Genomic DNA, 26500 nt, shown 5'->3' on the forward strand with positions numbered 1-26500 from the left:
CCACAAATAAACACTGGCATACACATTTGCAGAGGAGTTACCTGTGCCCGATGTCTTCTTTTATTTACTAACCCCCGTCTCTCTCTCTAGCATCTCCACTCGGCGGGCGCTCAGAGAGATGTTGTTTCACTACGGGGATATTTTTACCTCACACTTTGTCTCCCCGCTCGTCATTCCGTCATCTGTTTCCCCCGAAAACTGCTCTACTTTTCAAGGTGTCCTACTCTCTGCTCGGTTCCTTATCTCGTACATCCACGTCACGTGTCGCCCGTGATGTTTCTGCTGCGTGTGTAGTGTGTGTGTAGTGTGTGTGTAGTGATGGGCGCCCCCAGAGAATCTTGCGTGAGGGAGGAGGAGATGGGTGGAGGAGAATCAATCAAACAAAAAGAAAGAGATTGGAGATGAGGGAAGGGAGGAGAGGGAAGACAAAGGGAGAAGAAAAAGAAATAGTGATTGAACTTCAAGGTGGACAAACTGAGGGGCAGAACCTGCTTGCTGCACGCTCGATTTCCTTTACACTCCATGCAGACCTCGATTTTCAGTGCAGTAGTTGCGGGGAGCTGGGGTCGATCGTTTATTTGATTGGGGGCGATCTCACACACACACACACGCACACGCTCTAGAGTTTCCAGTTCGCCTAACATGCGAGTTTGTTGGATCACAGGAAGAAACAAAACGTGTCCCAGTGTCTAATCAAGCCAGAGAGCAGCCGAGTGTGGAAACAGCCCACATTGACTTTTTCCTTTTTCTCACTTCGACCTTTTCATCCCTTTCCACTGTCTTGCTTGTGCTCGTCAATGCTTCCAGGTGCAGAAAGGTCCGCACCGACTCAAAACAGCGGGCGGTGTGCAGATATCTGCATGGAGTCCATACAGACATCACCTGACGTAAGCAGCTGACTGCACTTACATCATTCCGCCCATCGTTCCGGCTCTGCGAGGTTCTTAGTTTCAAAGTCCTGGTTGATTGATTGCTCGTATCATCGCGTCAATAGATTAACCGTCTCGGATGAACTCATAATAACCGTATTGCCTTTGGCGCCGTGTGCGGTCTTGACCTGGATTGGCGTTGTTAACCTGAGCACCAGGTTGCCTATAAATCCGGCTCCTCTTGTATAAACGCTCTGTGCTCGTCCGTCTTATCAGAGTTGTGGAAGCTTATCTTAGCGGTGAACAGAGTCTCTGCCTCCGTCTGTTTTAGCTTCACTATCTGGCCACCATGGCCTTCGTTGCTGCTTGCTGCACTGTGTACATTCAGTGCACTCATGAATGGCAGCGGAGCGAGTATGCGTGGGTTTTAATCTTTGTGTGTATCAGCAGGATCACGCATGATCAGCATGTACACAGAAGCACGTAAGGGGAAGTTTCTAAGAGTGCTGAACTTTGAACTTTGACCTGGTAGTAGTAGTAGTAGTTTTATAAGCAGGAAGTACATGAAGGACCTCACTGTCTCCTATTGTCTCTTTCCCTCTCTCTAAAACCAACAGACCACCGTCGATCCCGGACCCTTGTCATGTGGTGTGTGACACTTGTCCCGACGGCGTTCAGGCTCACTCACACAATGTTTAGAAGTCGTTAAAGATTTAGTGAAACTGCCCCAGGATGTGGAAGTTTATGGCTTCTCCACCCTGGGCCCCGTGCTCCACCCATCCACCAAAGGGTTCACCAACGCTGTGTCAGATGTGAGGTCGTTTCCTTATGTGGCTCTTTTAGCTTTTAGTTACCACAAATACAGAATGAGGGCAGACAGAGCCACGACAGACTGGATCGGGTTCAAGTCATTAGCAAGTGAGAGGAAGCCATTAGTCGCTACGCTGCCCGCCCGCCTGTTTCATACACCAGCCTCGCAACTCTACACTGTCCCCAGGTTCGCAAAAGGCGTGTGTGAGTTTGGGCGTGTGTGAAAATATCAAAGTTACAATGACATCAGAGACCCGGAGGTTCAAGTTTAATGGCGGCGATGAGACTCAATGCAAACTCGTTGGGAATCCTTAGAGCGTCGGATTTCAGTCGAGCAGCCGCGTCGATTGTAACAGAAGTATTAAGAAGACAAGCTAGGTCACGGTGTAATCCTGCAGCAGATACCTCATTACACACACACCCATGGGCACACACACCCACACACACACACACACACACACACGCAGACCCAACCTATGGCCCTGTGTTCTCTGTTGACATCTCTGTGTGTAAGAAAGGGACACCAGGTAGGGGACCAATAGGAAAGCTGGTAAAAAGGGGCAGGGTGTGAGATAACACACACACACACACACACACAGTTTTTTCTCCTGACTCAGCAGGCTAGGTTTCAGTTCCCTGTTCTTTGAGCTTATGGCGTGTGTGTGTGTGTGTGTGTCTGTGTGTGTGTGTGTATTTACAAACCTTTGGGTGTGTACACTGTCGTTGCACAAACATTCGGACCACCTCATTCTGAAACAGGGGTACAGGGTAAATCCAGGTGAAAACGCCGCCTCGCTCTTTTACCCTCAGATTACACAAAGAGGAAAGAATGTAAAGGAATGTAAAGAATCTGGACTCCTCGGTGTATCTCAAACATGTGAGGGTTGATTGATAAATTCCCGGCCTGGCGTAGAAAGAGCCAAATTGAAAAATTCTTGCACATAGACGATGCAGCGATGACCCAGCTGAACCCGACAGCTCCGCTCTGCGTGCAGGCACACAGACGAGTCGTGATGTTCGGAGTTGTCACACTTTTGTGGAGTATTTCAGGTTTTAGTTCAGGAAAAAGAATTAAACTGAAATAATATTTGAGTTTCCCTGAGCTGTGGTGTCGTTGGTGTCAGGCGCTTTGCTATGCTAATTCAGCCACAGTAAGATGTCTTGTGTGTAGATTGCAGTGTGTGATCATTATTACCTACACGCTTATACAATATGTAGTATATTATATTATTATGTATTTATGTTATAAATTCAGAGTCAAGGCGCCTGCAGTTAATACGACCATGAATGTCATTATAATTCCTATTCAGCATATTGTGTGAGTCACATTATGAAGCAGATGATGAGCTGTAACACAATAATAAACTAATACACACAACTAATCGGCTTTATTGTAAATACGCTGCTGAAAATCTATATCATCCTTACTCACACTCCACTATCTTTCATCTGTGACTGTGTGGGTGTAACCTGTTATGTCTATCTCTGTGTGTGTATGTGTGTATTTTTGACAGTTTCCTTCTTGAATTCTGTTTGTTGTTCTTGTCCACGGCTGCTGTTACAACAAGTTTAGCGTGTCTGAGTGTGTACAAAAACAAAAAGTGCACTGTAGTCTTCTGGTCTCAGTCCTAAGGCCCTGCTTGTCACACGATCAACTCTGACCTAATTCTGTGTTGTCAAGGCAATGTCTTGTGTCAGGATTCAACTCATTCTCAGCTGCGCCCCGTGACCTTGAGACCCGTCTCTGTTGCTATGGTAACAGCCCCGGGGTAGCTGTAAAGGCGAAGCGTTTGCTATACATTGTGTCTTAAGTGGTTTTGTTTTAAATGAGTCACTTTGCCGGTTTCATGTAAACACAGCGGGTCAGCAGGTGTGCTCTTCAGGAAAGCCCCGCAGCGTCGTCGTGCAGATTTACACCTGGGAGACACACGATACAGCTTACGTCTTCTGCTGCAGGCCGCCGTGCAGCGCCACAAGAGTAGTCGGGGTGTTAAGTGCTTTGCACGGCAACAGTAGCTGTCAACAGAGGTTAGGGCACTGTGGGTTGTGTAAGTGGCCGTCCTGGGGGAGTGTGGAAGCTGGAAAAAACATATTTTTTTTCCATTGAAAGAGTGTTATATAAAGTGGAAGTGTGATACACTCATGGTTGTGCAAACGTAACGTGACACAAATACACAAATACACAAATACATGCACAGTGTGAATGTGCCGGTGATAACTTGATGAGTGTTTATTAATTATCATGACTGCTGTGAATGTAACTGACTGCTTGGTGCGTTTATCAATGAATCTTGTTGAGTATTGATGATTCAGCCTGAACTTTAAACTGTGACTTGGTGCTAAATTGCTTTTATTATTTTATTGTTCCGTGAACTAATAGAACAGATTAACAATCACGTTTCATAGCAATGTTACTTTATCCTCTGTCCTTGTTGTCACAGTCTTTGGTTATACTGTTGAGCAAACCTGGAAGTCATTTCCACAGTGTTGTGGTGACATAAAGTATACAAGCAAATACAGTAAGTGAGCAACACTGTTTGCGTCAGTCAGTAGCAAAGAAATCTTGAAACAATAACAAGGGTCAAACCTGCTAATGAGTGTTACAGATTCCAATAGAAGCAGTGTGTTACGCTCTTATGTTTGGGACACACTGAGCACACGTATGAGCTTGGTAGAGTGGATTACACTGATTATGCTTAAGTTAATGTTGATGTTTTGAGAGTGTTTTTACCACTGGAATACAATTTAACTTACATGATTAATGAGAGAACGTAGGTGCAGTTAAGCTTTATTACATTAACATAAACTAGAATTTGGTTCGAATCAAAACTTTGCTCTGGACTTATGAAAGAGCTTCCAGATATGCTTCCAAATTAAAAAAATGTTGGTTAAAAAAAAAAAGGAAGCTGAACGCCTCAAACCACTTTGTGATGCATGTAAACAAAGCCTGGTTGCCATGCCAATGGGGTGGCAGTGTATAAATAGCACAGCTGTGCTGAATACTGCTGAGAGAGTGATACTGTAGCAACAGCATCCACATGTACAAAGTGTGTCACAGAGTGTGTGTGTGTCATGTACGTGCAGTGGTTGCTGTGACTCAAAGGCAGAGGGAGGAGGAGAGAGAAGCCAGATTAGCGTTGGTGTGTTGTGCTCCACTTTGACTGGAGAGCTAAAAACATGAAACGATGAAATGACTGAGTCGATCACAAGTCAAAGCAGAAAGTTTGAAAGGAAATAACACTTGGCAGGAGATTGAGCCAGATGATTGTGTGTGTGTGTGTGTGTGTGTGTGTGTGTGTGTGTGTAATGGGGAGGTGTGTAATTATGCAGTGATATTTGAACTACAGTATAGCTGCGTGTGTCAATAACAATGTCTCTTTATGTGTTTGAACAACATTTCCCTGTAGCTCTTAACATGGCGTGGACTTTCTTCTTCTTCTTCTTCCTCTGCAGGGAATGGTGACAGCACTAGGGGACGGGCACACGTGGACACACGGCGTAGGCACCCCGGAAGCATCCCTCCGACTGGTGGACAGATCCAGACCGCACACGGTGAACCGGGCTCTAAACTGAGCTCCACCCACTCCACCAGGTTAGCCCCGCCTCCTCTGCTCAGGTACAACCCAAGTCCTCTGCTTCCTGCTCTTGCTTCCTTCGCAAAGGAATTCCGCAGTTGTCTTGAGTCTGAATGTGTGTGTCTGTTTCTTATCCCGTGCTATGAAATGTACACACACACACACGCACACTTTGCTGAGTCACTGTTTGAGCTCCTCCTCTCTGTACTTCTCACACCGTCTCAGCTCTTCTCCCTTGAAAGTCCCGTCTTGACTTCTACCTTCCATCTCTTTTCTGTCAAATTCCCTCCTTTTCTGTCTCTCTCTCTCTCTCTCTTTCTCCCTCTCTCTGTTTCTCCACGGTCTCCTTTATCCCTGTCTCGCCAGCTGTGTGCCGGGGCTCCATTCAGAGAGACGGGAGAGAAATGAGGAACAGCAAGGAAGCCTTTAGTCTCCTCTCCTCTCCTCTCCTCTCCTCTCCTCTCCTCTCCTCTCCTCTCCTCTCCCGTCTCTTGTTTCATCTGCCTCCAGCTGCTCACTGTGTCTGCCGACTTGGATGATGCTGCGCTATTTTTATGGCCGATTAATATTTCAAGGCAGACACAAAAAGTAAATTCTCTCTCACAAACAGACAATAAGGAGTTTAATTCGTTTTTTTTTTTTAAAGAAAACACTCAACCACAGTCTAAAACAACCCTGAAAGTTGGACATTTTCAACGGCAAAGCATTTTCATTTGTTATTCTCTGGCATGTCGACATCCGTCTATCTATCTATCTTGTCGCTCGCATGGATTCGACCTTTCTTCTCCCCTTTTTCCTCGTCGTCCCATCACTCACACACACTCTGCTCGACTTCTTTATTCTTCGTCTTTCTCTTTTCATTGTGTTTTTCTCACGTTTTGACAAAGACTAATTTAAAGGAAGCAGCATGAGCAGACACACACACAGAGGTTCTGCTTCTGGTGGTCTGTACATCTCAGACTTTCCCCCTAAATGAGCTCCCGTCAGTAGGAGGCGCTGCAGAGACACTGACACTCCCTCCAGACTCCTCTCAGGATATAATGAAGATTCCAGCAAAGTGTACATTCTGAAAAAGGCGAATGATGCATCTTTAACTGAGTATTTTTAGTAAATCCCCTCTTATCTAAGGCACTATACTGTGTATTGCCATCAAGGATGACAGCAAACTGTAAACGTCTACATTTGTTCAACGCTGCTGAAGCTGCAACACTCAGGCTCATTAAGCATCTAACATTAATTGTGGAGCGCATACCTTCAGAACTTAAATCATCCTTGAGTCTTGTTTGCATAAATACGATTGCTCTGATTAGATTATTTCAGCGTGTGTGTGCCAGAATGCTTTTTTATCCGCGCAGAGGGATAAAGAACTGACTTAAACGAGTTTTGCGAGGAAGATCCGACAGGTTTTATCTGGATTATCTCATTTTTCGGGGGGTTTCTCCGGCGCCTTTGCAGCCCGCAGCGAGCGCTCAAAGTAATCTCTCGCATGTCAAATTAGCAATTAACCCGGGTTCGCTCTCTATAATAAAGCTTAACACCAACCATCAGATGTCCTGCAATGCCAGGAGGCGTATCAGTCCCTAAATAAATACTTTATATCAGCCACATTCATCTGTAGTGGCATTAGACACTGTTACCTTGGTGCTATGTGAAGTGTGAGGGGCTAAAAGTCATATTTTTGTTGTTTTTCCATAATTTTCGGCATCATATTGTTATTATCAGATCAAGTCTGACTACAGATTTGAAAATGTTGAACTCCTGAATCTTTTTGTTTAGCGTTATGCATTAGTGTTGTGGTTTACTTCACTTATCTTCCTCTTCACTCTCTATTTCCCTGTTGGAATTTATCTGCCACTTCCTAACACACTCGTGCTGCCCTGAGAGTGTTACGCCACCAGATTAAATGGAGAGACAGAGACGGTCTCTTCTCTGTGTGTGTGTGTGTGTGTGTGTGTGTGTGTGTGTGTGTGTGTGTGTGTGTGTGTGTGTGCGAGCATGGATTCCCCCTTCTCTGTTTTCTTGTAATAGCTGTGCTCTGCTTTATTTGATCTGGGCCCCCCTGCTCTCACCAGTAGGATTGAATTGGGTTTGGAAACACACACCCACACACCTGAGAGCAACAAATGCAACAGCAGATGCCGCCGGGCCGAGGGGAGGGAGGGAGGGAGGGAGGGGGAGGGGGGGGGGTGAGAGAGAGAGAGGGAGAGACAGAGATTTGAATGGAGGAAAGGAGAGAATGATGGTATCTGCCTTTACTTGCCTTTAATGAAATATTCTCTTTTTGTTGGGTGGTAGCTGCAGATGAGAGAGGGAAGGTGATCACTTATTCATCCCCTTTCTTGTCTTCTCCTCTTCCTTCCTTCCTTTCCTCCTCCTATCTACCTCTCTTCTCTTCTCTTCTCTTCTCTTCTCTTCTCTTCTCTTCTCTTCTCTTCTCTTCTCTTCTCTTCTCTTCTCTTCTCTTCTCTTCTCTTCTCTTCTCTTCTCTTCTCTTCTCTTCTCTCCTCCTCACAAACACGTGTCATGCTCCAACTCTCACACACCCACTCACACACACTCTGCCTTATTGTCTCGTCGCCTTCACCAGTCATGCCCGGCCCCCTCCACTCCGCCAACACACTCTCCGACACACACACACACACTTGGCGCGCCTGCCCCTGCATACTAAACAATTAGTTAATTACCTCGCCCAGTGTCGTTGAGTTCATCCAGATTGTGGGTTGTGGTTGAATTGCAACGAAGAGAGTAGAGGAGAGGAGAGGAGAGGAGAGGACAGGAGAGGAGAGGACAGGAGAGGAGAGGAGAGGAGAGGGGAGGGAAGGGGAGGAGAGGAGAGGAGAGGAGAGGGGAGGGAAGGGGAGGAGAGGAGAGGAGAGGACAGGAGAGGAGAGGAGAGGGGAGGGAAGGGGAGGAGAGGAGAGGAGTCCTTAGATAAAAGTCCTTTTCTTGACAGCTTACCGCCTTGTGTCAGGCTCAGAACTTTTCAGTCATTGATCCAAAGCGACACATTGTTGTGATTGACATAATTCTGCTAGAATCTGCTCTTATATTCAAGTCTGTTTGAGTGGAATAACCCTTTAAACGCCACTGTCAGCTCCACATGTCACCCACCCACACACACACACACACACTCACACTCACACTCACGGCCTGTTTGCAAAGGAAAGATGTTGAATCAGTCTTAATCATACACGAGTTCCAGTGGCCTCTCCCCATAGGAGCTAATCAGTGTATGGATGTCTGCTTTGCTCAACCACCATCTCTTGATAAACATCACTCTGTGTGTGTGGTGTGTGTGTGTGTGTGTGTGTGTGTGTGTGTGTGTGTGTGCAGTGTTGCATGATGTGTGTCCTTCTTCCAGGGTGTATTTGCGTCTTTGGAAGCCTGTCAACATGTTTGTATCTGTTTAACTCCCTTGTACTGGCTCACATAACTACACAGCATATGTGCATACCCTGTGTGTGTGTGTGTGTGTGTGTGTTTGTGCCTTCAGATCTGGCATCATACGACATACTGAACACACGCGTAAGATGTGAAATGCCGTGTGGAGCTGTGGGGCATCGACTGGAGTTCAGCCATCAGCATGGAAAAACATGTTGCTGTTGGCCGTTATTAATGAGGCGTCACACACATGTGCTGGAACATTCTGCGTCTCTGTGTGCGTGTGTGTGTGTGAGGGAATCAGGGGTGGATCCATGCCTCCATATGGATCTGTGTGGGAGAGACAGAATGTATATAACATATGGACATATGGACTATTATTGTGTTTGTAAGTGATTAACCGCCTGACTTTACGTGTTTATTCTACTATACTCTGTGAGTGTGTGTGTGTGTGTGTGGGGGCCCATTACTCGTGTCCAAGTGTTTGTCTGTGATTAATCCACTGTCCTTCCTCACTCTGACCCACTTTGTTGTCCCTTTCTTTGTGTGCTCTTGGTGCTTCGCCGCATTACACCGCAAGTAATGATGACTGACATCTTCTTTGGCCGTCGCCACCGCCACCGTAGCAACTAATTGGCCGGAGCGACTTGATTGCATTAGATGTCATATTCCTGCAGGGCTGCTCTGTCTTCTTCTTCTTCTTCTTGTTTTTCTTCTTCCCCGACACTCCCCTCCTGCTGTGAGAGAGATGCCTCATCGTTTGCGTTTGGAACATATTGCCTTTACGCGGCATTTGTTTTCTTTTATCGCCATTCCTAACTGCATACACAGGTCAGGAAATAAGCCGCCGTGATATATGGGTTTTGCGCCAAAACGCGAAAAGTGAATAATGTTGAAAGCCTGCGACGGCTGTCGAGTCTCGACCGGTCTGGCTAATTGCTATCATCTAAAATGCACGTCTCGGGATACTTCAGGAATATTACAAACGCGCTACAGGGGAACGCTAATGCACCGCCGTAATGTCTTTGGTTATATTGTGTGTGTGTGTGTGTGTGTGTGTGTGTGTGTGTGTGTGTGTGTGTGTGTGTGCGTGTGTGCGTGTGTGCGTGTGTGCGTGCACGATGCGGGTACTCGTGCAAGAAAGCAATAAAGGTTGAAAAATGTTGTGCTTGAAGATTTACTAACAGTCATGAGAGGTTTTTTTCCTCCCTCCATCTCTCTCTCTCTCTCTCTCGTTCGCCCTCTCTCTCCCTCCCTCAGCCTCGTTCATGGCAGCTTCTATAAGTGCCACCTTTTCAAGTGAGGTAAAATGATTAGAGTAATGGACCTCAACCTCTTTCTCTCCCTTTCTCTCTCTCCCTCCCTCTCTCAAAGTCTTTCTCTTTCTCTCCTTCTCGCTCTCCTTCACAGTCACTTCCCTGCGCCTTCGCCTCCGTGCATTAGTGCAGCCCCGGGAATGCCCTCGCTCTTCACGGCTTAATGCAATCACGCCTCCATTGTATGTAAGTGCGTCGAGATGACTGAGAGGGAGAGAGAGGGAGAGTGGGAGAGGGAGAGGGAGGGAGAAGAAAAGAGATGTGAGACAGCAGGGAAGGGAGAGAGAGGGAGTGGTGGGTGGCAGTGGCAATAATAATCACATCACAGGATGATAATTACCTGCAGAGAGAACCAATATGTCATGTGGGATGAGCTCAGTTACAGGTTGAGCTGTCAGTCACAGTCCCTACATACTTTCTTAGCACGTATGTCATCGCTAGTATCGTTTAAATACTATAATACCCGATTACTTTGATGGCGTTTTAATTTGACAGGTGGATACATATAGCCTCACCGGGAAGTTTGTCGTTGCTATATCTGATAAATCCATTCCACACACACACACACACACAGCTGAAGAATCGTACCGAGAACCAACCACTTCTTCTTCTGTGTTACGCTGATGTAAAGATAACTCCAGGTGCGGCCCCACGTTTGACATAGAGGCGCACCCCGAGCGGCTCAGCTGGGTCGTCTCAAGTCATAGTTTTGTAGTTCTCAAAGTTTCAAGTATTTAGTTGGACGCCCCACGTATCTAAAATGGCGGTGAAAGGGAAATGTTTTTACCGTGACGAATGCGTGGCACGGACAGGGGTAGAGCTCAGACCAGCAGCTCAGTGAAACGTGCGAGGACGGACAACCTGCATGGCACCTGGGAAGTCCTGGTGCAGAGACCCCTCTCTCTCTCTCACTCTCTCTCTCTCTCTCTCTCTCTCTCTCTCCACACACACTCTCACCGTATCTCGCCCCCTGTGTGTGTGCTTGTGTGTGTCTTATATCTTGTTCTTTTTCACCTCTCTGTTAGCTTCCCCCTTCATCTCCCTCACTGTGCCTACGTCTCTCTCGCTCTCTCTCTCCTAGCCTCTCTTTCCTCATGTTTGTTGTCATTTTGCCGGCTTGTTTGACGGCACATTAAGAGGTCGTTAATAGTTTGCAGACAGGTTTTTTTTCGGGGCGATCTGGCTGCGGCCGCACAGTCGCTTCCTCAGCCTCAGTGATAATTAACCAGAGACAACATAAATGGACTTGGCTGCCACAGGAGGCGGGCGGGGGGGGGAGACTGGCAGACCCACTGGCTCCCACTTTAGACCCAGTTTGCGGCAGCTGGTGGAGCTGCAAATACTTGGACCGTGCGGAGATCCAGAAATAAGACAAAAACAACTCTTAACATGCTGCGATAAGCCTTATTTCAACATTTTAGTCAGTTTCAATTAAGAAAGTTGGCCGTATCTATCCCATGACATCATTATTAATTGGCGCAATTTGGTCCGGATCAGTTTTAAAGTAGAGAAAAGTAATTTAATCTTAATGATGAATTTAACTGAGGCGTGTTTAGCATTTGTATCAATATGGCGTTGCTGTGATTAATGTTATCTTTTATAATAACCTACAGTACTAAGACATGGTAGAGATCATGTGTTACATACTAATTTGACCCTTCTGTCTCCTTAGTACAGCTGTGAACTGTTGAGCAGTGAATTGTTTAAACGCCCTGCACAACAAACACTTTACTCAACATGTAGATTTGCGTTCTGACTCTCCCGTCTTTGTCTCTACACTTTTATACATCGCAAATCCTGTCAAAGCAGAGACTCTTCCTCTGCAGCATTTACTGACGGATGGCCACTTTCCTTATCCACTCCCCACTTATGCTCCTCTGCTCAATCCTTTTAGGTGTGGAGAGGTGCAGGCTAATAGCCCATTGAGCTAAACTAGTTTTCCTTCACTTGGGGGAAGCAGAGTGTGTGTGTGAGTGAACCCTGGGCTAATGTAGCAGCGCTCTGTGGCTTCCTGAATAGAATAACAATGCCAGTTAGGCTCCGGTTGAATGATTTTGATGGAACAGCGGCGCGGTGATCTAGGCGAGCCAGCCATTATTCAACACTGCTACCTGAGATATATTCAAATAGAACATTACAGTTTTGTACCGGCTATGAAAAATTCAAATCATGCCGCTCCAGCAGAGCCATAAAACCAACTTTCCATCAGGACACCGCATCTCTGCTGCTTTGCGTTATCATTTACCAGACTGCCGAGGAGGAAATGCAAGATCTCTATCACAGCCTCACGCCAAAACTCTACATTTCAGCTCAAATGGAAGAAAGTCTACTGCGACCTTCTGCGTTCTTGTTTACCTTTGAGTACTACGATTACTGTCCTTGACTGAGTGCGTAGTGCCTGGGTCAAGGGCAGCGGCAGGGAGCAAGAACACACACAAACACAGGGAGGAGAGTGAACCATTGAAGGTGTTAGTGCAGATCAAATGCAGACGTCACATGTTAGATCTTTCCCCGGCGTCTGAACTTGTGTTGCTTTTGGAATAGCTGAGTCTCATGAAGCGGAAGCTGCGTTCAGAGGAGGTCGTCGTTCAAGTCGCGGAGCAGCACGGTGCCACGAGCGTCGCACTCGGCGTAACTGACAGATGCTTTGGCTGTTTGTGTGGGGGCGATTACATAAACAAACAGCAAGAGAAGAGAGCGCCGACATAATGTCACATTCATAAATATGTATGACAGAGGAGCGAGGGAGCGAAATCAGGGCTGTGATTTAAACACGCCTGAAACAGCTGTCAGTGCCTGCAACTTTGCAACTTCACTTCCTTTTAAGTTCTTAAAAAACGGCTATAATGAGTCCGCACCTCTGCTTTATCCGTTCTACTGAGTGGAGTGAGTTATGATATGAATTATGATGGTTGTCGGCCGTTAAATGAACGAGCTTTGGATGAAACGGCGGTGGGAGCATCGTAGACGTCCGGCTCCAATCATTAATTCCACTCTTATGTGTTCCACCTACGAGCGAAGGCAGAGTTGACTCAGACGCAGTGCTGAGATACTGGGAAGGATTCTCTCAGCACAGGGCGACTTGAGAATAACCTCAGAGCTGTTTGAAGAGGTGGCAGGTGTGTGTGTGTGTGTGTGTGTGTGTGTGTGTGTGTGTGCGCGTGTGGAGGTGTGTGTGAATGTGTTTGACAGCAAGTGTTACATAACACAAACGCCTGCTGCTGCAGGTCACCGTGAATGACAAGAGCAGACACACACACACACACACACACACACACACACACACACACACAGACACGCATGTAAATCATTACAAATACAAGCTGCACACACACACACACACGTACACCTCCTGAATTCTTCACACACACACACACACTCATCCTCTTGTCCTCTCTCCCCTGCTTGTCTGTTTGATCTGCAGCCTGATTGGTCCCACATTTTTTTATATGATGAAATCTTTGCCCACAGGATTGTGAGATTTTCTTCACTTTCCTGTCCACAGTGGGTTTGACATTTCTGCGCTGGCTTTCAGGGAACAGCGTGTGTTTCCCTCCCTGTGTGTGTGTGTGTGTGTGTGTGTGTGTATGTGTGGCTGGGTGTAGCATTTTGGCATGAATCTTCTGTTATTTGAAAGTGTTTGGCATGACAGAGTGCGTCCAGAATCATGTTACACGTACATACTCACACAGCTCTCATACACACACACAGGCGCCCAAACAAATATATGCAAAAATGGACACCTCACCTACAAACACACACACACACACACACACACACACACACACACACACACACACACACACACACACACACACTCACAGGTGTTCCATCTGTCCTCTGTTTCTCTGTTCAGGACTTACACACACATGTACACGTACACAGACGCACATGCACACACACACATACACAGGCACGCATGTACACGCACACGCACACACATACGTACACTTACTGGTACTTGTGCAGACACAGACGCCTGCTTTGTGGATGCACATATTTTTAGGTCTTTTGAGAGTCTGCTGGTAGTTGTGGTGTGTGTGTGTGTGTGTGTGTGTGTGTGTGTGTGTGTGTGTGTGTACTGTGTCTAGTCTGAATTTGAGTGTTGCTCTTGTGCCAAACATGTTGGCCACTTTAGACTTGGAATAGAGCAGATAGAAAGCATGTGGAGAGCAGGAGAGGTTGTTATATAAAGATCTCTCTCTCTCTCTCTCTCTCTCTCTCTCTCTCTCTCTCTCTCTCTCTCTCTCTCTCTCTCCCCCCCTCTCTCTCTCTCCTCCTCAGCCATATTAATGACTCTACATCACTCGTTTAATAGAAATCCATGTTTGTTAGAGGTTAGTGCTGAACTCGCACACACACACGTCCACACTTTTCCTCTGTTGTCTCCTTTTATCTGGTGAGCTCACACACACACACACACACACACACACACACACACACACACTCACTCACAAAGAGATCAGGAGTGCGGCGGCCCCTGTGGGTGACCTGTCATGTGTGGAGATCCTGCTGGTCCACTACGGAAGCTGATTCTCCTCTAAATGAAGCGGGAGTCGGGGTGAATTATTGAAGCGCCTGCCCTCTTTTCCTCCATCTCCACCTCCATCTCCATCTCTCCCCCTCCTCCCCCTGTCTGCTTTCTAGATAGATTTCTCCCCCGCTCGTTCACTCACACACACACTCACACGTTGCTCTCAGTGGGTTCCATGTGCGTATTTGTGCTATTTGAGTAATGTTGGTTAATCCAGCCGTGTCCCTGGGGAGGGATTTGGCCCATATTACAGCTTTTACTGTGTCTAAAACCTCCTGTGCATTGAGCCAGGCATTATTTACTACCGTGCATCGCCCCTCTCTCACCCTCTTACTCTCTCTCTCACACACACACTCTCACTAGTGTAAAGACTCCACCCTGAGAGAGAGAGATTGTATTTTAAAACCGTGATTAAATAGTCACATTTATCTATGAGGTATGGCTGTAAAACAAACACACGCGCGCACGTACGCTTTCCTCTCCTCACCCTCCTCTAAACACACTCACCCAAGGTCAGCTTAGCGCTTTACAATGCCTATATATACCACCCACGGGTAATGTCTCATCAGCAGTTCGTGACACGTAGGACACTGTGAGAAAACCCTGTTACACATATTCCTCTTGAACGCCCCTCATTTATCATCAAGGTCTTATCTCCGACACAGGGCCTGCCCTCTCTCTCTCTCTCTCTCTCTCTTTCTCTCTCTCTCTCTCTCTCTCTCTCTCTCTCTCCCTCTCTCTCTCCCTCTCCCTCTCCCTCTCCCTCTCCCTCTCCCTGTCCTGGAGTGTGTGTGTGTGTGTGTGTGTGTGTGTGTGTGTGTGTGTGTGTGTGATGAGCTGGTGGACGGGGCGACAAGTGGCGCCGGCGTGTCCTCGTTTGTTTGTATAGATTTGTGTATATCGACGGCTCTAATGAATGCACCCGGCGCTGCAGATGGCTCAGTTACAGCGAGTGTGACGCCTCTCTGTGTCGTGTGTGTGTGTGTGTGTGTGTACCTGTTCTAGCATCAACTCATTTACGCAAATAGAGAATTTGTCAAGTTTGAGTCGTCGGTGTCAGTCGGAGCGAACGTTTCCTTGCACTGGAGGAACTCTAAAGTATCTTGGACTCTCTGCGCTCTCGTCAAAGTGCGCCCCCCGCTGGTTGGAGTCTGCATCGCCCCTCAAAGTGTCTCTCTCTCCCACCGCTTATTTCTCGTCTTGTCACTTTGGCGAAGACGGATGCCAAAGAATTCCCTATACTGGAAAAACCCTGACAGTGCGCTCGCTGACTCAACGTGTCAATACTGACAGTGTAGCAGCACCTCAGGGCGCCTTCACTCTGAGTCTCTGGACTCTCAGCTATGAAGGGAATTTAGTTCTTCTCTTCTCTTTCTTCTCCTCCGTCACTCCGGCCTTCTTCCTCTGTGTGCTCCTCCGCTCTTCTGTATGGATTTGTTCCGTCTTCACACACAGTTATTTATAAGACCGCTCCTTTGTGTTTTTCCAAGGCCTTCCACTTCCACGTCAGAATTCCTCTCCGGTCAGATACCTCGTCCAGATTTTCCCCTCTACGGTCGGCAGAATGTTCCTTTGAATGGATCTGATGATCTCAAATATGAATGGCATGTTTTCACTCTCATGCTTCACTTATGTAGAGGGAGAATGAATGTTTTCTGGCTTTTCTTTCTCCGTCTTTCTTTTCCCTTTTTTTTGGGTCTCTCACTCCCTCCCACCCTGAATCGCAGCCAAGGACTCCTTTCCCATAACCCTTTCAGACCTGTGTGTGTATGTGTGTGTGTCTGAATGTGTCCCAAAGTCCTAAATGAGAGACGGATCGAGAAGCATGCAAGCCTTACACACACACGCACACACACACACTGGCACGTACAGATGCTGACACGCACAGGCCTCATTACGCCGGCCCGCTGGGGTTTGTCGAGGAACTATTTCCTGTTTGGGGGTGAGGGACTGAGGGGAAGTAGCGAGGATGAATTATGATGTAACACAAACCGGTGGTCTTCCTGTGTGCGCTCTGCGAGGGCCTGGGTGTTACTCAGACTAGTTTTCCATCATCATTAGTGGACCGAGCGTGTCGTGTGTATATCAGCCAGATCTATGCGAGTGTGTACCATATATGGACTATATTCACACACACACACACACACACACACACACACACACACACACACACACACACACACACACACACACACACACACACACACACACACACACACACACACACACACACACACACACACACACACACACACAAAGAAAGAGTGTGAAAGAGTCGTCTTCTGTATTGTCTTTATCAGCTGTGATTCATTTTCCGGCAGCAGGAGAGTGTGTGAGCTCCCACCCGGAACATTTTCCTAACTTCCAAAACCGCCATCTCCTAACCCGACACACACTTGTTCCATCTTGCACCGAGCTCGCCGGCGTCCGTCTCCCCTCTCTTGTGTTTGTTCGGCGCGGTTTGCTAACTCCGTCTGCGAGCGTTGCTGCCTCTTAAGTCATTTCACTCGTCTACGTCTCCCCCTTTCCTTGTTCGGCGGAGGCGTGTGTGTGCGATTAGAACACACACCTTTGCCACCGTCAGCGTGTGAGGAGGGTGTGTAGGTAGCGAGGTGTTACATTGCCTCTTTTTATATCCTCACACCTTCAAGAATGTTATTTGTTAACGCAGAATGTTCCCGGTTATTCCTGCCTTTCATCATCGCCACAACCTGATCCACCAACTCAGTCCAGCTGTTCTGTGATTCATTATTCTCATTTGAAAAAGAGTTTTCTAGTCTAACATAATGTTACGCAGAAGTTTCAAACACATAAACTACTGGAATATATGAAGCACAGCAGCTGTAAGCGAACGCAAAGACGATTTTCAGCCACGATGAAGGTGATGGCTGGCGAGGAAGAGCGGGGATTGGGTGATGAAGCAGGCAGGATGTGCCCCTCGCTGGCTTCCTCCAGAGGTGTGAAGACGCTGCTAAAAACGGAGCCAATGTAACACCTCGCTGACTACACCGTGCTTCCATACTCAAGAGAAAGATCCCTGCCAGGTACAACAGTTATGATGAGGAAGTGCGACGCTCTTCATCCTGAGCTGAGAACATTAGACATGGATGGATTAGATATGAAGATTATTCATAGAAGCTTTGAGCCTGCAATGCTGGACACAAATCTGCCAAAAAGTGATCCCTGCACCTTATTGCCATCCCTTTATTCCTATACTTTTAATCATTCAGACTAATTTACACATTTTCCGCCCCCGTATGGGGCAAACTCTCTCATCCATTCCGTTCATTGATGAATTGATTAGTTTTAAATCAGCAGCTGCGGGGAAATAGCGAAGCTGCTGATTAAACCACCGCCCGCCGTTGCTCCTCGGTGTCGTGGCGACGCGGCGAGAAGCATAAGTAACATCGCTTTCCTTAAAATAGAATTAGAAAGCCATGATTTTCCTCTCCATAGCAACAGTTCACCAGCGCGCACCGACTCCAGTGTTGATGGAGTGGATTCTCTTATTTACCCTGTGTGTTCATGTGCAGGCTTTACTGTACCGGGTGCGTGTGTGCGTGTGTGTGTTTGTTTGTTTTGAGGGCATTCACTGTGGAAACCTGGTGGCAGATAATGAGGTTGTCACTGTTGTACTGACAGCTTTCACTCCTGTAGAATATTATCTCTCTCTAGGATGAGGGAATCCCATGTGTGTTTGTTATTATTATTACTTCTACATCCTTTTTTTTGCAATATTACACTGGAATTGTACAATAAATACAAAGCAACACACTATAAATGCTGCTATTACCTTCCACTCATTCATTGTATACAGGAACCTTGGAACCTAACGACAATGCAGGAGGCTGTCTGTTTGGAGCTGGAGCACAGACACACACACACACACACACACACACACACACACACACACACACACACAACAGCGTAGTGTGAGGCACAGCAGGGGGGGTTGCATCTCTCCAGATGGTGGGATCCGCCCACACACTGCCTGTTGTTATACAATATGTATTGTATAACAGCAGAGAGCAACAGGCTTCCTCCCCGGGCGTGTAGATACAGAGATACAGCACGGAAACACACACATACACAGACACAGACACAGACACACACACACACGTATACCAGGCGAGGGACACGTTGTACAGTACACACTAAGTCAAACAACCAATCAGCCATCCAAAGTCTGTCAGGCAGGTATTCAGCCTGCAGGTCCCTCAGAGAGTCGTCTTATCAGGCGCTGGGTCGCGTCCCCAGCCAAACACACGCTGTCATCACAACCTGCAGCTCAGTAACCAGGCAGCCGGCCAGAGGGACAAATAGCCAGTTTGTCTGTTAGTGAGTCGGACAGCTGTGCAGACAGTCAGACAGTCAGACAGTCAGACAGCCGCTCAGCTGAGAGGGCATCCAGCCAGTGAGACAGATATGTCGTCAGTTAGATGTGTTACTCTGCTGCAGAGGGTTAGGGGTCGGCTTTATAAAGTCACAGCTCAGCTTCTACACCCGGGTCTGTGTGTGTGTGTGTGTGTGTGGGGCTTATTTGTTGATCATTCATAGTTTGATTTAATTAATGTGAAATTGCAGAGCTGTAATACGAGGGGTGTCCTACTTCCTCGCCGTGATCTGGATCAAACACGAGCGGACCGGAGCGTGTTTCTCACCCGGGATCTGTTTCATCTCAGCAACACTCTGTTTACTTTCTGCGTCTTTGAGTCTCTCTCTCTCTCTCTCTCTCTCTCTCTCTCTCTCTCTCTCTCTCTCTCTCTCTCTCTCTCTCTCTCTCTCTCCCTCTCTCCCCCTCTCTCTCTCTCTCTCTCTCTCTCTCTCTCTCTCTCTCTCTCTCTCTCTCTCCCTCTCTCTCCCTCCCCCCCAGTCCAGTTCTTGACCTTTGCCGAGTGCATTCCATTCCTTGACAAGAATCCATTTTGTTTGGTTCTGCAGGTTTTCAAAGCTGTGGGACAGTTTGTAGGTGTTTCTTTAAAGTAATGATGGAGTACAGTAGATTACATAAGTCACCTTATCAACCTCACCATCCTGTCTGTCTTTGTCTTTGTCCCTTGTCCATCTGTCTTTCTGTCTCTGTCTCTCCTAAGGATTTATTGTCTTTCAGATCAAAAACGCTTCATCATACCTCTTATCTTTCTCTTTTCAGTCTCTCTCTCTCTCTCTCTCTCTCTCTCTCTCTCTCTCTCTTTACGAGCATTAACAGTGTCATATTAAAGCTCTTTCAGGATTCATCCACTGTCTTCCCGCAGTCATATGACTTCAGTACGACACATTCACACACACACACACACACACACACACATTTTATCTCTGCCTGTGTTTGTGCCTGTGAGCGTGCACGCGCGTGTGTGTGAGTGTTTAGGGGATTCCGCAGTCTGCTCTGCTCAGTCTCTCATTACATCATCACATGCTGCTCTGAGCTGGGCTGACTTACACAAAATGCACTTAATACACACACACACACACACTCACACACTGAGGCTGTTGTAATAAGAGTGAATGGAGCATATAGGAAAGTCCCTCCAGGCAAACACTAGGTTTTCTCTTCATTGGATTTACCGCCATAAATTGTTGTTGTGCCCCACCCCCCCACCCTGCCCACCCTCTGCTCTCTAGCATTCAGTCTACACACACACACGCACACACACATGCATGAGAAGTGTGTGTATGTGTGTGTAGAGGGTGTCATATCTCAGCTACTGGAAAATAAAGACAGTATGGGCAGATGAAGGTTGAAGTGTGTGAACAGCAGGTGGTGAAGGACACCGAAGGATGGAGAGAGAAGGGGAAGTAGAAGCAGAGAAGGAAAGGAAGAGGAAAGGAAGAGGAGGGGGAGAGTGACAGAGGAAGGAAGATATTTGTAGGAAGCAGGAGGGAAGGATTTAGAAAACCAGGCTTCAGCTCAGCATGTTTGAAAAGGAGAGCAAGCAAAGGAGGGAGGAAAGATTACACACTCTCTCTCTCTCTCTCTCTCGCTCTCGCTCTCTCTCTTTCTCTCTCTCTCTCTCTCTTTCTCTCTCTCAAAGTGCAGAGGAGAAGTAGAAATGGAAGAAGGGATGAATAAAGTGCAGGTTGCTAAACAAAGAGACATGTGGAGAGGAGAAAAGGAAGTGGGGATGATGGGAGGAGGGGAGAGGAGAGCAGAGAAATGCTGTTTGTGGACACACCCACCCACACACACACACACACACACACACACAATGGGCTCATGGCACTGAGCCACAGCGACCTTCCATCAGCCAGCGCCCAGTCATAGTAGTGATGTCATCCTCTGTGCCACTTTCAAGCACGCATCCAAATTCTCTCACACACACCCTCACACACACACCCTCACACACACAGAAACCTGTCTGTGTTATATAATCTTTGCAAAAATACGGTTTATCATATCTCACACATGTTGAGAGACTAGCTGGAATGTGCAAATGAATAAAACGCAAGCACACACACACACACACACACACTGCATTTGTAAAATCGCATAATCACATACAGACTTGAAGAATGCAGATTGATGCTTCTGCACACACACACACACACACACACACACACACACACACCTCTAAACTTAACACTGTGTGACTGAACTGTAATGTTGAGTAGCTGGGTACAATTACTGTCAGATTGGTGTCACACACACACACGCCCCCAAACACACTCACACACACACATATAGCAGTAGCAACTTCTGGTTTATCCTGTAAATGCAAATGTGTGTCTGTGTGAATATGTGTACATGTAGCAGAGTCCTCAGCAGCAGCAGGGTTATTAATAGACGCCGCTCAGTGTGTGTGTGTGTGTGGGTGTGCCTAAAAGGAACCTCACTCTTAAAGGGATAAACCGCTCATCATCTGTCTGTTTTAGGCTCTGGCAAGAGATGAAATATCGACACAGGTGATCCCCTCGCTGAATACGGCCCCATTTATAAACCAGGGCAGCAGCAAAGCATCATGGGTAGACTGGCTGCGTCTTATAGGAAGGTCACGGCTCCTCCGGCAAAAAGTGGCGAGTGTCCCATAACGACAGAGCGACGCCCCTCTTACGATAAGTCACCCTGTTTAACACCACCGGCGTCGGACACACACTTTGTCAACCGAGGACGACGAACGATGTTTTGTTATTTTTTCACACGCAGCCCAATCTCACGCTCAATTGGCTAACAGACAGCACATTAGCCCGCTGTGCAGAGTAAAGCTCTTATGAATCATCGCGTTGGTAGTCTGACACACACACACATACACACACGTTGTCGCCGCCTGGATGCTTGCGTTTGACCGGTAAGCAATGTTCACGGCCTCAACTGTGACTCTGAGGCTCAGTGGGGATCAGCAACGACAACCACTTCCTGTTCCTGTTGCTGAAACCAGTTCACAAGTTCCGGAAACGTATTTATATCAGGTGAGGTTTTTTTTCTGTCAGCCATTGGGGTGTTATTAAGGCAGGGACGCTCAGGTGACATCAGGAGTGGCTGTGGGACGACTTGTGTGACGTCTCTGTCACCCGAGCAGGAGCGTAAGTGTGAGTGCGTGTGTGTGTGTGTGTATGGTGTGTGTGTGTGTATGCATGTGTGTGATTGGTAAAGTGATAGGGACAGCGTCTTACTATCGGCTTACTGTCGTACTCCAAGTTGCCGCGCTGCCAAGAAACTCTATCGGAGGGGGGGAGGAGAGAGAGCGGGGGGAGGGAGGGAGAGAGAGACACAAGGGGAGAGAGGGAGAGGGAGACAGAGAGAGAAAGAGAGAGAAACAGAGTACTTCCTACCTTGTGTGAGCATGAGGGTCAGACACAAGGTCAGTGTTTAGATGTATGGAGTGTGAGGACTAAAATCACTCACTGGCTCACACACACACACACACACACACACACACACAGACACACACAGTGGCAGGGTTCACTTGTCTGGTTGCTCGGCAATGAGCGCACCGCAGTGGACCATAACTGCCCCTCTCCATCAATCAGCTATACACCGCTCTGCTTGAGTAGTGATGTCATTACACACACACACACACACACACACACACACCCATACACACAGACCACACACACCACAACGCTTATCTCATCCACTTCATCCTGACCTTGGGCCTTGGGTTACTCATAGTTGTCTCTGTGTGTGTGTGTGTGTGTGTGTGTGTGTGTGTGTGTCTGTGAGTGTGTTGAGTGGTGTTCATTATTGCCTTTCAAACTGTTGCAGAGAAGGATGCAATCTGCCTGTGATGTCACCCACATAAATCTCTCACACACACACGTTGTCTCTCCCAGTAAATATTGCTCAGGTCGTTGTCTCTAAGTTGTTTTGATCTTATTAATCCAGGGCGTTTTGTTTTTGTCATAAACACCCTGCAGCTCTCTCGTGTGGTTACACAGTCGAAACCTGGAGATGGAGTACAATCGCAGGATTGTTCTTTGTACTCGTGTCTCATTTAGAGACAACAAGGGACAAAAGACACAGACACAGGACTTAATATGCAACTCTGTCCAATACTTAGAACCCGGACTTGACCGGATCGGAGTGAAGGACAGGGGTGTGAGGTGTCAGGATGGATTTGACTGAGATGAAGTCAATCAGAAAAACAAAAACAAACGCATTTTAATTCAAATTTGATTCAGTGGAATTTGCCAAAAATGTAAAACATTTTACCTCGAACAACTTGTTTCTGAAAATGAGCACACACACACACACACACACACACACACACACACACACACACACACACACACACACACACACACACACACACACACACACACACAAAGCAAACATTATTTGTTTAAAATGACAGCTCTCTGTGCCCACACACACACACACACACGGATACACACAAAGCTAATTGTTTCAGCATTGCACAGACGAACACACACACACACACACACACACACACACACACACACACACACACACACTCATGCACACACTCTGTGGATCCAGCTGTGTTTGTGCCAGGCAGTAGGGCAGGAGGCCAACACAGAGAGGTGAAGAGAGCGGCAAGAACGCTAACTGGCAAATCAGTGCCCAATTAAAAACACTCAGCAGTGTGTGTGTGTGTATGTGTGTGTCTGTGTGTGTCTGCGTGTGAGTGTGACCTTGTTTGATTGCCAAAGGAGAGGGCTGGAATATAAATTGTGCATTCCTTTTTTCTCAGCTTGGCCTCACACTAACAGGTAAAACACACAAAAGCAGCCTACAGCCTTGAATTTGAACCTATTGTCTAATGAGTGTGTGTGTGTTTTCTTTCTGTCTCTCTTACGTTGTGCGTGTGTGTGTAAGTGAAGTTGCATAACCTTGCGAACAAGAGCTGGAACAGGACACCCAACCTCAGCCTGCTTCATTATAACATAGAAGACATTGTTGTGAATCATGGGTGTGCTCATGGGTGTTGAGGGATTGTGTGTGTGTGTGTGTTTATTATTGGAAAAGCGTGAGGATTCATTATGACGGGAAAACCTTTGTCACATCTCAGGCATTCCAGTAAACTTTGCAAACATGCTTTAATCTCCATAAACACTGCAGTTTAAAGGGCAGATCCACGGATTTTCAAGTCGTTCTCCTTCTATGCAGCACAGCTATGCACACTGAGTGCCAAAGCTCGCTATGTTCAGGTTGGCACGTTGTGACCTTGCACTTTGTGGGTGTGTTACATGTCGACGATCAGGTATTTTGTCGACCAAACACCCGGAATGCAGCGTCCACGTCATTGAACACAACACACACACACACACAAGCACCAGCTGACGGTCTGCACCTTTAATACACACGAGCGCAACATCTCATAAAGTAGATCCGTCCCACACAGCTGCCACTTCCAGTAACAAAAGCAAAGGAATGCAGAACCAAAGACGTAGATCAAAGGTGCAGATAAGTGGAGAACATCAGCGTTTGCGGGCGAGATAACATTCCTCGCTGCGTCAGGCACCTTGAACCTTCACGGGGGCCGATCCCTCGCTCGCCCAACGCCAGAGATGTGAGAGAGTCTAGGAAAATGGCTTTGTGGTTGAGAAAGGCATTTCCCTCATATTTCAGTGATTGTCGGTCACTCGCTCGGTCTGGGCCAGCAAACACACACACACGTACACACACACACACACACGCACGCGCACAACACTACACTGCATTCTTCCGCCTCAACCAACCAAACATCTGTCAGACACTACGTCAGCCCTGAAAGCATTCTGTGTGTGTGTGTCTGTGTGTGTGTGTGTGTGTGTGCGTGTGCAGGCCTGTGAGTGTATCACACTGTCATATTTATGATAAATGATGAGCTGTGTATTACAGGAAATGTAATTAGTCTCTAAATTATTTTTGGTAAAATGTGACAGCCTGAGGCTTTGGGGTTTGCATATCCACACAAATCTCAATAGAATTTGCTAGTTTATAAAATGTAGGTGTGAAACTTCTCATGTATTTGTTACCGGTGCTTAATTGTAAATTTTAAGGTATTAGAAGCGTTCCTAGCACTCCTCTGAAACAATTCCACTTTTAGGAGTTTTTGCTGATGCTTGAGCCCAGCTCTTGTGACACACTTGACACACAGAGACACTCGTAGCCTCTTTGATCTTTTAGAATACCATACACAGCCACACACACACGTTCGGAAAATATTCAGCCGTCGCTATTGTTAAGAGTTAAACTACAACAGAAGAATTCTACCATCCTCAGATTTACACGGAATGCAATCCTGACTCACATCTCGGGGGCATGGGGGCAACGTCAACAGAGATTTTCCAGGATAAGCCGATGACAGAGATGGCGTTCTGGTGCCAAACAAGATGTTTTGGCCCTCACAGTGCCCCCTAGTGGATATGGCATAGTTAATCCTCCAACCTGACATATGCAGCAACTACTGTTCGTGCACAACCATATACTAGATGGTGACACACACTCACACACATATACACATTATGTACAGTTCATCCCAAGTGCTGCCTGTTGCCGTCTAACCAAAGGCTTTTAGTTAATGTGGTTTACACCTAACCATCCCTGACTCATTTAGCCCATCTGATTTCTGGATTGGACATGATGGATTAAGTGTGTAGTGTACGTGTGTGTGTGTGTGTGAGAGAGAGCGAGGGAGTGGGGGAGTTCAATCTTTAACGGTTTACAGATTGAAACACCAGATCAAGTTTCCACGCAGCCTTTGCTCACTCAGCTCCCTTGAAGAGTTATGTGGTTTAAAGGGCCTTGTAAGCTGAGCGAAAAAGCATTTTTGTCACATGATATCATCAGAGCCGCGTAGGCGTGCACGTACTCCTCTTCATAAACAATCAAATTCCAGTGTAATGCGAGTGGCGTAAACATAATTTTAAACCTCAGGCTGGTTAACAGGTTAGTGCTTTCTCATCCTGCGTGGAAACAATCTCTCGTCTTAGTTTCTTAGAAAATCAAATAATGCAGGAAACATAAAGACTCTTGCTTTATGTCATTTCAATTTATGTGAGGGCGGAGGTCAAGAATTGAAACTGAAGTGCAATTTCATAACCTTGCACTGATTGAGGAATGCTGCCGTTTAAATATCTCATTAAATTTAGTATTTCTGCGAATTAGAATGGAATGTAGTGACGCTTTCCTTTTCTTTCCCTCCCAAAATGTTCACCCAAATTGAATTGTGTAATATTAAATCAAATCAAATCTTGTTCCTTCCCCGCTCAGTTGGTTTATCATTACCCATCTCGAAAATATGGGGCTAAATTCTCATTTGTTTGTGATTATGAACTGTGTCTGTAAAGATCGATTTTGGCATTTCTGTCGTCAGTGCGGGCGTCCTGTGTGCCAGGATGGGTTTGCTGGGCCCAAACGTGTGTCTGGCAGGGCTGTTTGTTATGATCGCTCCTGCTGAGTGGATTGGACACCAGCTACCACTGAAAGCATTTACCAACAAATCAATCCTGCCACATTTCAATGGATTGTACACAGCTGGGCCGTAATGCTCGCTCACTTTCCTCCTACACACACATTTAAGTAAAACCCTCTCAATCTGGCACCCAGAGTGACCATCAGGTTTTTAATATTTC

The 26500-nt window shown here is 46.9% G+C and overlaps 1 protein-coding gene across 1 annotated transcript in view; it reads left to right on the forward strand.

Annotated features, from left to right (window-relative positions):
• atxn1a (ataxin 1a) overlaps positions 1-26500 on the forward strand; it is a 60682-nt gene that overhangs the window by 16691 nt on the left and 17491 nt on the right. Inside the window, exon 2 of the mRNA XM_076149843.1 lies at positions 5133-5295. The gene's annotated coding sequence lies outside the window, so the exon portion shown is untranslated. The remainder of the gene's footprint in view (positions 1-5132; positions 5296-26500) is intronic.

This window comes from Genypterus blacodes, unplaced genomic scaffold (genome assembly GCF_046128005.1).
Source record: "Genypterus blacodes isolate CSIRO-AG114 ecotype Tasmania unplaced genomic scaffold, CSIRO-AGI_Gbla_v1 ptg000048l_1, whole genome shotgun sequence".
Lineage (NCBI taxonomy): Eukaryota > Metazoa > Chordata > Actinopteri > Ophidiiformes > Ophidiidae > Genypterus > Genypterus blacodes.